General features: G+C 43.1%; 1 protein-coding gene across 1 annotated transcript in view; it reads left to right on the plus strand.

Moving 5' to 3' along the window:
• PACSIN1 (protein kinase C and casein kinase substrate in neurons 1) overlaps positions 1 to 12507 on the plus strand; it is a 114892-nt gene that overhangs the window by 27069 nt on the left and 75316 nt on the right. Inside the window, exon 2 of the mRNA XM_063453024.1 lies at positions 9477 to 9530. The gene's annotated coding sequence lies outside the window, so the exon portion shown is untranslated. The remainder of the gene's footprint in view (positions 1 to 9476; positions 9531 to 12507) is intronic.

The following is a 12507-nucleotide window of genomic DNA, read 5'->3' on the forward strand; positions in this document are numbered from 1 at the left end:
CCGCGCGCACGCCTATGGCATCAAGTACGGGGGCTCTTCTTTTTATGATTACCATAAATCAGTATCAGCGAAGGTGGCGACCCATCTGAAGCAGTTTAATAGTAGAATTGACTGGTGTCAGATGGATACTGAATTATTCTGTCGCCACTTCGCTGGTCTGAGGCCTCCATCTTGTGCCGTATGTAATTCCACATCCCATACGGCTGATTTGTGCCCCTCTGAAGCTGATCCATCCACCTCCACTCCCACCCCTCAACCCCTCGACCCACTGGGTGGCCAACGGGATAAACTGGGTAGACCCATCTCCTTCTTAGGCAAAGCACAGGTGTGCAACAATTTTAATGCAGGGTCCTGCAGCTTCCGCGCCTTTAGGTTGTTGCACATCTGCTCTATCTTCTTCAGGACACACACTAAGACCATGTGCCCGGACAGGTTGTCCCCATCATCATTTCAACTGGTATCAACGCTTGGCTAAGCAAAACGAACATAACAAACGCATTCAAATTACTACCCATGCACCCATCACTCTGGTATCTGCACGGTGGCGAGACAGATACTACTTTTCCACACGACTCACTTTCAGGTCTAGAAGCAGCCCCAAACTGTTTGATATATATTCGCAGAAACACTATGCTGGCTGCTTCTAAACGTTCTCAGGTGTCACTCAGTCATTCACTATTTGGACGACTTCCTACTGATAGAACCAGGCGCACGTACACCCACTGATATCTTTAGCACCTCATCATTTTATTCCACACTCGGGGTACCCTTTTCACCCTCCAAAACCAGCGGCCCCACTAACAAACTAACCTTCTTGAAGATCGAGTTGGACTCTGGTACCTTCAGAGCCAGCCTTCCCCCCGACATATTGGCCCGCTTGAGAGGGGAGATAAACATGTTCCTGCAGAATGATGCATGGACCATAAGGGAACTTCAGTCCATTTTGGGGTCCTTGTATTTTGCGATGCGCATCATTCCGCAGGGTAGGTCATTCGTGTCCAGGCTTCTCTGTCTGCTTCACGGGGTACCAGACTCCTGCCCAATTTCATTGGATCAGCACACCAAGGCTGACCTACTCATGTGGGGGAAGTTTTTGGCTGAGTGGAACGGTATCTCCATGTTTATCCCTCCTCTCTGTGACTCCTCACTCGTCATTCACACAGACGCTGCAGCCAACACGGATTTCGCAGCTGTCTTCGGTAATCACTGGTTCAGGGGTCACTGGCCGGCTGAGACGGATGCCTTGCCAGGATTCAGGGAGACTTCAGCCCTATAAATTTACCCTATAGTGGCAGCAGCACACACCTGGGGTCATCTCTGGTCTGGCAAGGTAGTAAAATGCAATTCCGACAACTCGGCAGCTTGCGATATCATAATCAAGGGGCGCTCATCCTCCCTTACCATCATGTGGCTGATTCGCAAGCTGACCTGCCTGGCAGCAACCGTTCAGTTTCACTTAGTCTGTTTTCACATCCCGGGTATCCACAACACAGCCGCTGACGCTCTGTCTCGCTCTCAATTCCAGGTATTCTTCCAGTCACTCCCTACGGCCCACCGTCAGCCATGCAAGACACCACGGTTTCAAGAACTAATCCTGGATTGAACACACTAATGCACCACGCTAGGACTCTCACACACCAAGCACTATCACCCAACACAGCTGTCACCTACAGTAGGGCACTTACCATTTTTAATAAATTCACAGCAGATTTCGGATTACAAGGTGATTTTTTGACTCAAACTATGGTGGCATTTGCCTCCTTCTGCCACTTACATTTAAAACTTTCTCACAATACCATTAAACTATACCTCACGGGGGTTCAGCACCACAGTCTCACTAATTTCCCTGACAACACACCCTTCTTGTCATCATACCCCATAAAGAAAGTCCTAAAGTGTATCTCAAAGGTTTCTGTTCCACTTACCACCACCAGACTACCAATAGATGGGCCTATCTTTAAATTACTCAGCAATCTACTAGATGAATCCCCATTCGATTCCAACACAAACCAGGTTATCAAGTCTGCAATTTATCGGCTTTTACGGTTTCCTCAGACCCAGAGAATTCACCGTTGTTTGTCAAGGGGATATCACACACAGCCTCAAAATCACATCACATCTCACTAAGGTGGAGTATCACTACGTACTTACGCTCCCATCTACAAAAACTAATCACTTACTACACCCCACTATTATTCCCCTCTTTCCCACTGATAATGCTTGGTGTCCGGTTTAGGCACTAGACCACCTACGGTCAACTTATCACACGCACCTACTAGACTCTCCGCTCTTATTACTACAAGGGCACCCACTCACCACTGCTAAATTCACGACGCACGTCAGAACCTTACTGTCAAAACTGGGTTACAACCCGGCTTCGTTCTCTGGTCACTCCTTCCACATAGGAGCCGCTTCATAAGCCTCTAGTACAAACACCCCGGTCCACATCATCAAGAGACTGGGTTGATGGAAATCCTCCATATACCATACGTACATACCACGACCGACCAGAAAGAGAGCTTCGCCAATTTGGTTATGTACTAAGTGCAATAAAGTGTGTTTTTCCTCGAACTTCTCTTTTGCCCTCATTTTTTTTTCACACCTCAACCAACTTTCATCTCAGACACTATTCATTACGTATTAAATTCTGAGCACAAGTAGAAAGGCCATTAGGCCTGAATTTGTGGGAGGAGTAAGTCCCCTACTTAAACTTCCAGCCCCTACTCACCTCTGCCGTTCAAGTTGATTGTCCCCACCCACCTTCACCCTTATAGCATTACAATTCTCTTTGGTGGGCCCTCTTTTATTTACAGGCCCACTTGTACGTTGGTTTCGGCACACCTCAACCAACTTTCATCTCAGACACTATCCATTACGTATTAAATTCCGAGCACAAATATATATACATATATATATATATATATGCTGAAAATTACTGTTGTGCATCAGCCACACATCTTAAAACAAACCTTTAGAGAAAATCTGACTCTGAAATGTCATGTTTCTACAATTCTCCCCGAATATATATATATAGGTTTCAGCTTGTATTTCTGGTCTTTGCCTTAGCAACAGCACATTGTTTTAAGACATTCTTTAGTTTCATTTGATAGAAGTGTCATGTAATTTCTACATGTCCCAGTTGGACTGAGATTTGTGTGAGTTGCGTTCCTGAGTAGCAGCTGCTATTTATAGTGTCTGACCTTAATTTGACAACTCTCCCTGATATACTGGAAAAAAAATCTGGAATACTGAATCACACTGTCTCTGTCATCCCTCCTATAATTGCTCTACTGTAGTGTGAAGTGCCTTTGACCTAACAGTTTCCATATTTTTCATTGTGTTAATTCTGCACTGGACTAGTGATAGTAAATCATGGTAATACAAGTACATATTGCCAGCCGACCTTTTGCAGCCCATGGCTAGTGTGAGCATGCCATTTGCTAGTTTTTGTGGGGCTTTCTTCAAAGCAATCAGGTTGTGAAGTTGTTAAATTGCAAACAATCCTGCAAAATTGATAATGTATTATTATCAAGAAAGGATCTAAAATAATGGCTAAAATATTTATGAAATACTAACATTGACTTTGTTTACATTTTATTGAAATAACAAAAAATATCATAAGATAAATTAGGGGCTGTTTTTTTGTATAAGCCGAGGGGGAGGTTGACAAGATTTGTCAATTTCCAGTATATGTCATTGACACAAGTAGTTCAGGGAAGGTTCACATGGTCTTGCAAGATCATCTATAAACCTCAGTTTTGTACTTTTGCACATGAGTGAGCATACAGTAACAAGGGTTCTTGGCGGATAAAGCTCTATGAGTTGAAAATGGACCCCATGAGATAGGTTGTGGCCACAGGGAAGAGCTTCAGGTAAGTGCATATCGTGTTTGCTTCTCCATTTGCATCAACATGAAATGGCTAGTGAGTCATGCAAACAACAAAAGGAAAAAACACAGGGAAATTAAATCTAAGCCAATGGAATCCTGCCATGCGCCATCAGAAAAACATATTGTACCCAGGGCTGCCACCAGAAATTTTGGGGCCCCTGACACAGCCCATCATCTGGCCCCCCCGGGGCCCGCCCCCCAGGGCCCGCCCCCAAGTCAATTCACATGACCTGCCCCAAGTCTGCCCACTTGACCCGCCCCCAAATCCACCCACAGGGCCCATCTTAAGTCCACCCAAAAGGATGAAGTTTGTGTGTACTGAATTTGTTTGTGTGTGTGTGTATAGTGGCTAAATAATGTGTGTAGTGGATACAAAGTGCGTGAGTAAAGTGGATACGCTGTTTATAGTGGATTCGGATTGTATGTTTGTGTAGTGGACAGAGTGTGTGTATAGTGGATGTATTGTGTGTATAGTGAATGCAGTGTGTGTGTTTGTGTACTGGATGTAGTATGTGAATAGTGAATGCAGATTGCGTGTTTGTGTAGTGGATGTACTGTGTGTGTATAGTTAACGCAGAGTGTGTTTTTGTGTAGTGGATGTAGTGTGTGTGTGTATAGTGAATACAGTATGTCTGTGTAGTGGATATAGTGTTTGTGTGTATAGTAAATGCAGAGTGTGTGTTTGTGTAGTGGATATAGTGTTTGTGTGTATAGTAAATGCAGAGTGTATGTGTAGTGGATGTAGTGTGTGTATAGTGAATGCAGAGTGTGTGTTTGTGTAGTGGATGATGTGTGTGGTTGTGTAGTAGATGATGTGTGTGGTTGTGTAGTGGATTATGTGTATGGTTGTGTAGTGGATGCAGTTTGTGTGTTTATGTAGTGGATGATGTGTGTGGTTGTGTAGTGGATGATGTGTGTGGTTGTGCAGTGGATGCAGTTTGTGTGTTTATGTAGTGGATGATGTATATGGTTGTGTAGTGGATGCAGTTTGTGTGTTTATGTAGTGGATGATGTGTATGGTTGTGTAGTGGATGCAGTTTGTGTGTTTATGTAGTGGATGATATGTATGGTTGTGTAGTGGATGATGTGTATGGTTGTGTAGTGGATGCAGTTTGTGTGTTTATGTAGTGGATGCAGTTTGTGTGTTTATGTAGTGGATGATGTGTATGGTTGTGTAGTGGATGATGTGTATGGTTGTGTAGTAGATGATGTGTGTGGTTGTGTAGTGGATGCAGTTTGTGTGTTTATGTAGTGGATGATGTGTGTGGTTGTGTAGTGGATGATGTGTATGGTTGTGTAGTGGATGATGTGGATGATGTGTGTGGTTGTGTAGTGGATGATGTGTATGGTTGTGTAGTGGATTATGTGTGTGGTTGTGTAGTGGATGATGTGTATGGTTGTGTAGTGGATGATGTGGATGATGTGTGTGGTTGTGTAGTGGATGATGTGTACGGTTGTGTAGTGGATGATGTGTATGGTTGTCCTTGCAGCACTAACCACACCTACCCTGGCTGTAACTGACATAGCCTGCATGAAAAAAATAGCTTTCACTTTCATTCAGATGTAACTTACTTTGAAGGGATGCTATAGTCACCAAAACAACTTTAGCTTACTGAAGCAGTTATACTATATAGATCATGCCCCTGCAGTCTCACTGCTCAATTCTTTGACATTTAGGGGTTAAATCCCTTTTATGCAGCCCTAGCCACACCTCCCCTGACTGTGACTGACACAGCCTGCATGGAAACAAAATGGTTTTAATTTCAATCAGATGTTACTTACTTTAAAAGTGTTTAGCTCTTTCTCTGTAAATTGAACTTTAATCACACACATGAGGCTCCTGAAGGGTCTAACAAGCTATTAACAGAGCAGTAGATAAGACATTATAAATTAAACAAAATTTGCAATAAAGGAAGTGTAAACATTAGATTACTCTTTACAGGAAGTGTTTAGGAAGGTTATGTAAGTCACATGCAGGGAGGCATGACTAGGGCTGGATAAACAAAGTTATTTAACTCCTAAATGGCAGATAATTGAGCAGTAAGACTGCAGGGGCATGATCTATACACCAAAACTGTTTCATTAAACTAGAGGTGCTTTTGTAACTATAGAGTCCCTTTAAAAGTTTTTATCTCTTAAAAATGTAAATTGCACTTTAATGACATACACAAGGGTCCCGCAGGTCCAGCAAGCAATTAACAAAGCAGGATATAAGAAATTCTGAATTAAACACAATTTGCAATAAAAGAAGTGTAAACATTAGATGACTCTTTACAGGAAATGTTTAGGAAGGCTGTGTAAGTCACATGCAAGGAGGTGTGACTAGAGCTGTTTAAACAAAGTGATTTAACTCCAAAATGGAGTATTGAGCAGTGAGACTGCAGGGGCCTGATCTATACACCAAAACTACTTTATTAAGCCAAAGTTGTTTTGGTGACTATAGTGTCTCTTTAAGCAGTGCCAACAGAGTGCATGGATTTATAGGTACTTTTTTGGAATGTTCAAAATGCATGAACTGGCATGTTTAGTCATAGAGTACACACAAACTGCTACACATACACATTGCTACACACCGTCATACATGGTACACACAGCGTAAGCTGTTTGTTAGTTATTTAGTTAATTTTCCCTTTCCAAGTTTTATTCTCTTATGTAATTCCATTATGTAATATCAGGTGACAGTGTGTCCCGTGATGTCCTTTATGCAAATTTGCATGGCCGGTATTTTCTCCCCAACAAGTTGGCAGCCCTATGTGTGATAACACTGGGGCCTGGTGATAGCTCATGCAGGGTTGGTGGCTCGTTCATGCAAGTCTAACCTCTACCTGCATCATAAACAAAGTGAACTACTGCTAACATTGAAAGATCAGGAGCAGGACATTGTACTAATCTTATTAACTAAACAAATCATATGTAAGCACTGCGTGCCTTTGCATGACTAGAGTTCATGGCCTGCCTGAAATCCCATTACCCCTCAATAGTGATGTCGCGAACATAAAATTTTCCGTTCGCAAACGGCAAGCGCAAACTTCCGCAAATGTTCGCGAACAGGCGAACCGGGCGAACCGCCATATACTTCAATAGGCAGGCGAATTTAAAAACCCACAGGGACTCTTTCTGGACACAATAGTGATGGAAAAGTTGTTTCAAGGGGACTAACACCTGGACTGTGGCATGCCGGATGGGGATCCATGGCAAAACTCCCATGGAAAATTACATTGTTGATGCAGAGTCTGGTTTTAATCCATAAAGGGCATAAATCACCTAACATTCCTAAATTCCTAACATTCCATGCTTTAAAACATCAGGTATGATGTTGTATCGATCAGGTAGTGTAAGGGTTCACAGTGACAGACCAAACTCTCCGTTTAACGCACCGCAAACAACAGCAAACAGTCCATTTGCAAAACCGCAAACTCCCCATTTGCACAAGGTTAGATACCAAGCTAGCCATGTCCCGTTCCTTGTCCTCACTGATGTCATTGAAGGTCTCTTCCTCCACCCAGCCACGTACAACACCAAGGGTCCCCAAAAGGTGACAACAAGCCCCCTGTATTTTTTTTTTAAATGTACACTACTGTTACACCAGATATGAGTTGTACTGGTGTGACACTGTGCCCTGGCAGGCCCTGAAACGCACATGTGTGAAGGAAACTGACTGCTATTATTTCACAGTCAAATTTCTAGTTTTTTTTTTAATGTACACTACTGTTACACCAGATATGAGTTGCACTGGTGTGACACTGTGCCCTGGCGGGCCCTGAAACGCACACGTGTGAAGGAAACTGACTGCTATTATATTACAGTCAAAATAGTTTTTTTTTTTTAAATGCAAGCTATTGTGACATCAGATATGAGTGGTGGCACTGGGCAAGTGGGCACAGTAAACACAGGTTACTGGTTGTGGGGGGGATAATGTATAATAAACACAGGTTACTGGTTGTGGGGGGATAATGTATAATAAACACAGGTTACTGGCTATGGGGGAGATAATGTATAAGCACAGGTTACTGGCTATGGGGGGGATAATGTATAATAAACACAGGTTACTGGCTATGGGGGGGTAATGTATAATAAACACAGGTTACTGGCTATGGGGAGGATAATGTATAATAAACACCCGATATTACTGGCTATGGAAGGATAATGTATAATAAAACAGGTTACTGGCTATGTGGGATAATGTATAATAAACACAGGTTACTGGCTATGGGGGGGATAATGTATAACAAACACAGGTTACTGGCTATGGTGAGGATAATGTATAATAAACACAGGTTACTGGCTATGGGAGGATAATGTATAATAAACACAGGTTACTGGCTATGGGAGGATAATGTATAATAAACACAGGTTACTGGCTATGGGAGGATAATGTATAATAAACACAGGTTACTGGCTATGGGGGGGATAAGGTATAATAAACACAGGTTATTGGCTATGGGAGGATAATGTATAATAAACACAGGTTACTGGCTAGGGGGGGGATAATGTATAATAAACACAGGTTACTGGCTATCGGAGGGATAATGTATAATAAACACAGGTTACTGGCTATGGGAGGATAATATATAATAAACACAGGTTACTGGCTATGGGGGGGATACTGTATAATAAGCACAGGTTACTGGTTATGGGAGGATAATGTATAATAAACACAGGTTACTGGCTATGGGAGGGATAATGTATAATAAACTCAGGTTACTGGCTATGGGGGGATAATGTATAATAAACACAGGTTACTAGCTATGGGGGATAATGTATAATAAACACAGGTTACTGGCTATGGGGGATACTGTATAATAAACACAGGTTACTGGTTATGGGGGGATAATGTATAATAAACACCCGATATTACTGGCTATGGGAGGATAATGTATAATAAACACAGGTTACTGGCTATGGGGGATAATGTATAATAAACACAGGTTACTGGTTATGGGGGATACTGTATAATAAACACAGGTTACTGGTTATGGGGGGATAATGTATAATAAACACAGGTTACTGGCTACGGGGGATAATGTATAATAAACACAGGTTACTGGCTATGGAGGATAATGTATAATAAACACAAACACAAAAAAAAAAAAAATGCAGCTTCATGCTATGTTCGCCAGGAACTATTCGCCAGCGAACCGTTCGGGACATCACTACCCCTCAATATCTTTTCAGTTATCAAAAGGATCCATCAGATCAGTTATTGCTTGGCTGAACCTATTATACACTTAAATTCATGGTGTAGGCTAAATTGTGACCTATATGTAAAATGTTTTATTACTACCACTTGTATTAGAACATGCTCCCCTGCAATGCAGCATTCACCTTGAAATCTTATCAGCACTATAATTGAGTAGGTGGATTCTCCACACTTTTCCAATATTTTCCAAGAGGGATGTTTACGCGTTCTGTGTATGTGTGGAAGGAGGCTGTATTGCTTCTGAATTAGGTTCCTACCAGACCCTATCTCCAATTTATGTAAGTCATCAATATCATTATGATGTATTTAATTTGTCTGAGTGTTAACATAATTTCTGCATTGTTTTATACACCACGCTAACAATGCTTTGCTGATCTTTCTATTTAGATCGACTGGATCTGACAAACTCATCAGCCTCATTCTACTTCAAATGCACAAGAGGTAAAATATTAAGCTAAAATCTGTTTCTCACAAAACCATTAGCCGCATCTCAACTGTGAAACATAACATTGCTGTGACAATCTGCCTGAGGATTGAATGCGGATTTAGTATACTGCCAGGTTACAAATTATAAAAGGGGAGTTATGCAGTCCTACTGGTCAAAACACTTACTTTTTGTTTTCACTCATTGCACCTGAAAACATAGGCGTGCGCACAGGGTGTGCCGGGTGTGCCTGGGCACACCCTAATCCCCGCGGCACGCCTATGGATTAAGTCCTGCAGGAACAGAGTTCCTGCACTTTTTATGAGCAGGAACACCGTTCCTGCAGGCACTCAGCGCCCCCAAATGCCCCCCTTCCTCCCCCTGTCATGGGGTGGCAAGAGGTGATGGACCCCAAACCCTACCCCCCCCCCCCCCCAGTCGGGCGCCTGTCTTCATCTCAGCCGCGGCGAGGGAGCTGTGTGCTCTCTCTCCCTCTCGCCGCGCGCCGTTTGCTGATGCTGGAGCCGGAATATGACGTCATATTCCGGCTCCCAGCTACAGCAGACAGCCCTCGCGGTGAGAGGGAGCAGAGGGCACACAGCTCCCTCGCCGCGGCTGAGATGAAGACAGGCGCCCGACCCACTGGACCCCAGGGACAAGTCCACGCCCGCACTCCAGGTAGGGAGGTTGGGTGGACATTTTTTAATTAAAAAATAATAATTTGTGTGTCTGTGAATGTGTGTGTATATGTGTCAGTGTATGTGTCTGTATGTGTGTGCATGTGTGTGTCTGAATGTGTGTGTATATGTGTGTCTGTGAATGTATGTATGGGTGTCTGTGAATGTATGAGTGTGTGTCAGTGTATGTGTCTGTGAATGTGTGTGTGTATATGAATGTGTGTGTGTATGTGTATCTGTGAATGTGTGTGTGTCAGTGTATGTGAATGTGTGTGTGTGTATGTTTGTCTGTGAATGTATGAGTGTGTGTGTCTGAATGTGTGTGTGTCTGAGTATGTGTGTCAGTGTGTGTGTGTGCACATATATATATATATATATATATAAATATATGTATACACACACACACACACACATTGGAGTGTATATTATTTTTTTGGGGGGGGGAATCTTGGGAGAGTTCCCACACTTTATTCCCCAGGACTTTATTCTCCCCTGTCGGCTCACACAGAACCGGCGCTATTTGAGTGCCAGCTCTGCTCTAAGCCTCCATGGGCCGGCGGGGAGATCAAAGATCTACCTCACCGGCCCACAGCAGCATGGAGGGAGGCAGGAGAGGACCCGGGGAACTCCAGACAGCAGCTCCGCCACTTTCCTCTCGCGATATCTTAGCGTTGCCATGGCAACGCTCAGATCTCGCGAGAGTTAACTCTAGCCCCGCAGGCTAGAGTTAACTCTCAACTGGACCACCAGGGATGGCACATGGCAGCAAGGATCCCCCCTCCCTACATAAGGTACGAAGGGAGGGGGGATATTTACTAATCTGCCCCCACCTCCACAATCCCTCCAAACATACAGAACACACACACATACAGCACCCACACACAAACAGCACCTACAGAAATACAGCACCCTCACACAAACAGCACACACACAGCACCCACACACATACAGTACACATACAGCACCCACACACAGCACGCTCACACACACAGTACACTAACCACACTCTCACAAACACACAACACCCTCACACACAGCACACTAACAGCACCATCACAAATACACGACACCCACACACATCACACAAACAGCACCCTCACACACACAGCACACTAAAAGGACCCTAACAAACACACACACACTCACACCCAAACAGCACCCTCACAAACACACACAAACACCCTCACCCACATAGCACACTACCAGCACCCTCACACACACATCACACTAACAGCACCCTCACACATACACACACACAGCAGCACCCTTACACACATCACACTAACAGCACACACACAGCAGTGTGTGTGTGTATATATATATATATATATATATATATACACACATACACATGCGGCGTGTGTTTGTTCTTTAGGGTGCACACCCTAATGCAATAGGCTGCGCACGCCTATGCCTGGAAACCTAAAATCTAATCTAATTTTAGGTTTGTATTAAACAATAAAGAGAAAAAAAGGGGTTGAACCAGAGAAGGGGAAATATGGGGGTGAACTAGGGAAGGGGGGTAAACTAGGGAAGAGAAAGGGTGGGATAGTGAGGAAATTTGGGGGTGATAGAATATACAAAAATATGTTCCTCTGCCACCATAGGGAGGAGAATCCCAGCAGAACATAATTTATTTCTTTAAACATTGCATTCACTACATGTCTCTCAACTCTGGAAAATCCTGGAAGGTGGGCTTTCTTATGAACAAGGCTGGGAATAGGACAACAGTTATTTATGTTGAAGTTGGTAAGGGCGTTTGACCCACCACTACCTTGTAGATATATTAAGCAGTGCATTCCAACGAGCCGCGCAAGTATTTTGGAATGGGAGATCTAGAGTGAATATCTCTTTATCTCCATAATCTCTTTATTATTTAAGGTGCAGAGTCAATCCATTCTAAATAAATATCGTAATTTTGTCAGAAAGAGTGAAAGATGGTTTGCATCAGACCTGTAGTATGGCTTTGTGGCCTACCACCACCACGATTGTATTAAATTTGTTATTATGGTAATGGTGGTTGGGAACAGAACTTAACATTAAAAATTCTGTTTTATTTAGATGGTGTTCTGTTTCCTTCCAGAATTTCACAATTACCAGACAACCCCTGAAACATGTCTGCATGATCAGCTGGACATTTAAAACATTTTGTATCGGGTCTATTCATTGCTCATAGTTTGACAGGACTACATAGTGGAGCATTTTTAGACCCATTTCCTGAAAAGAAGATATTGGCAGTAGTCTGATTAAAAATGTTTGTGCTTTTAATATGTATTCAGTTGTGAGCATGGGGAATGACATAAGCCATTGAGAAATG

The sequence above is a fragment of the Pelobates fuscus genome, chromosome 1 (genome assembly GCF_036172605.1).
Source record: "Pelobates fuscus isolate aPelFus1 chromosome 1, aPelFus1.pri, whole genome shotgun sequence".
NCBI lineage: Eukaryota > Metazoa > Chordata > Amphibia > Anura > Pelobatidae > Pelobates > Pelobates fuscus.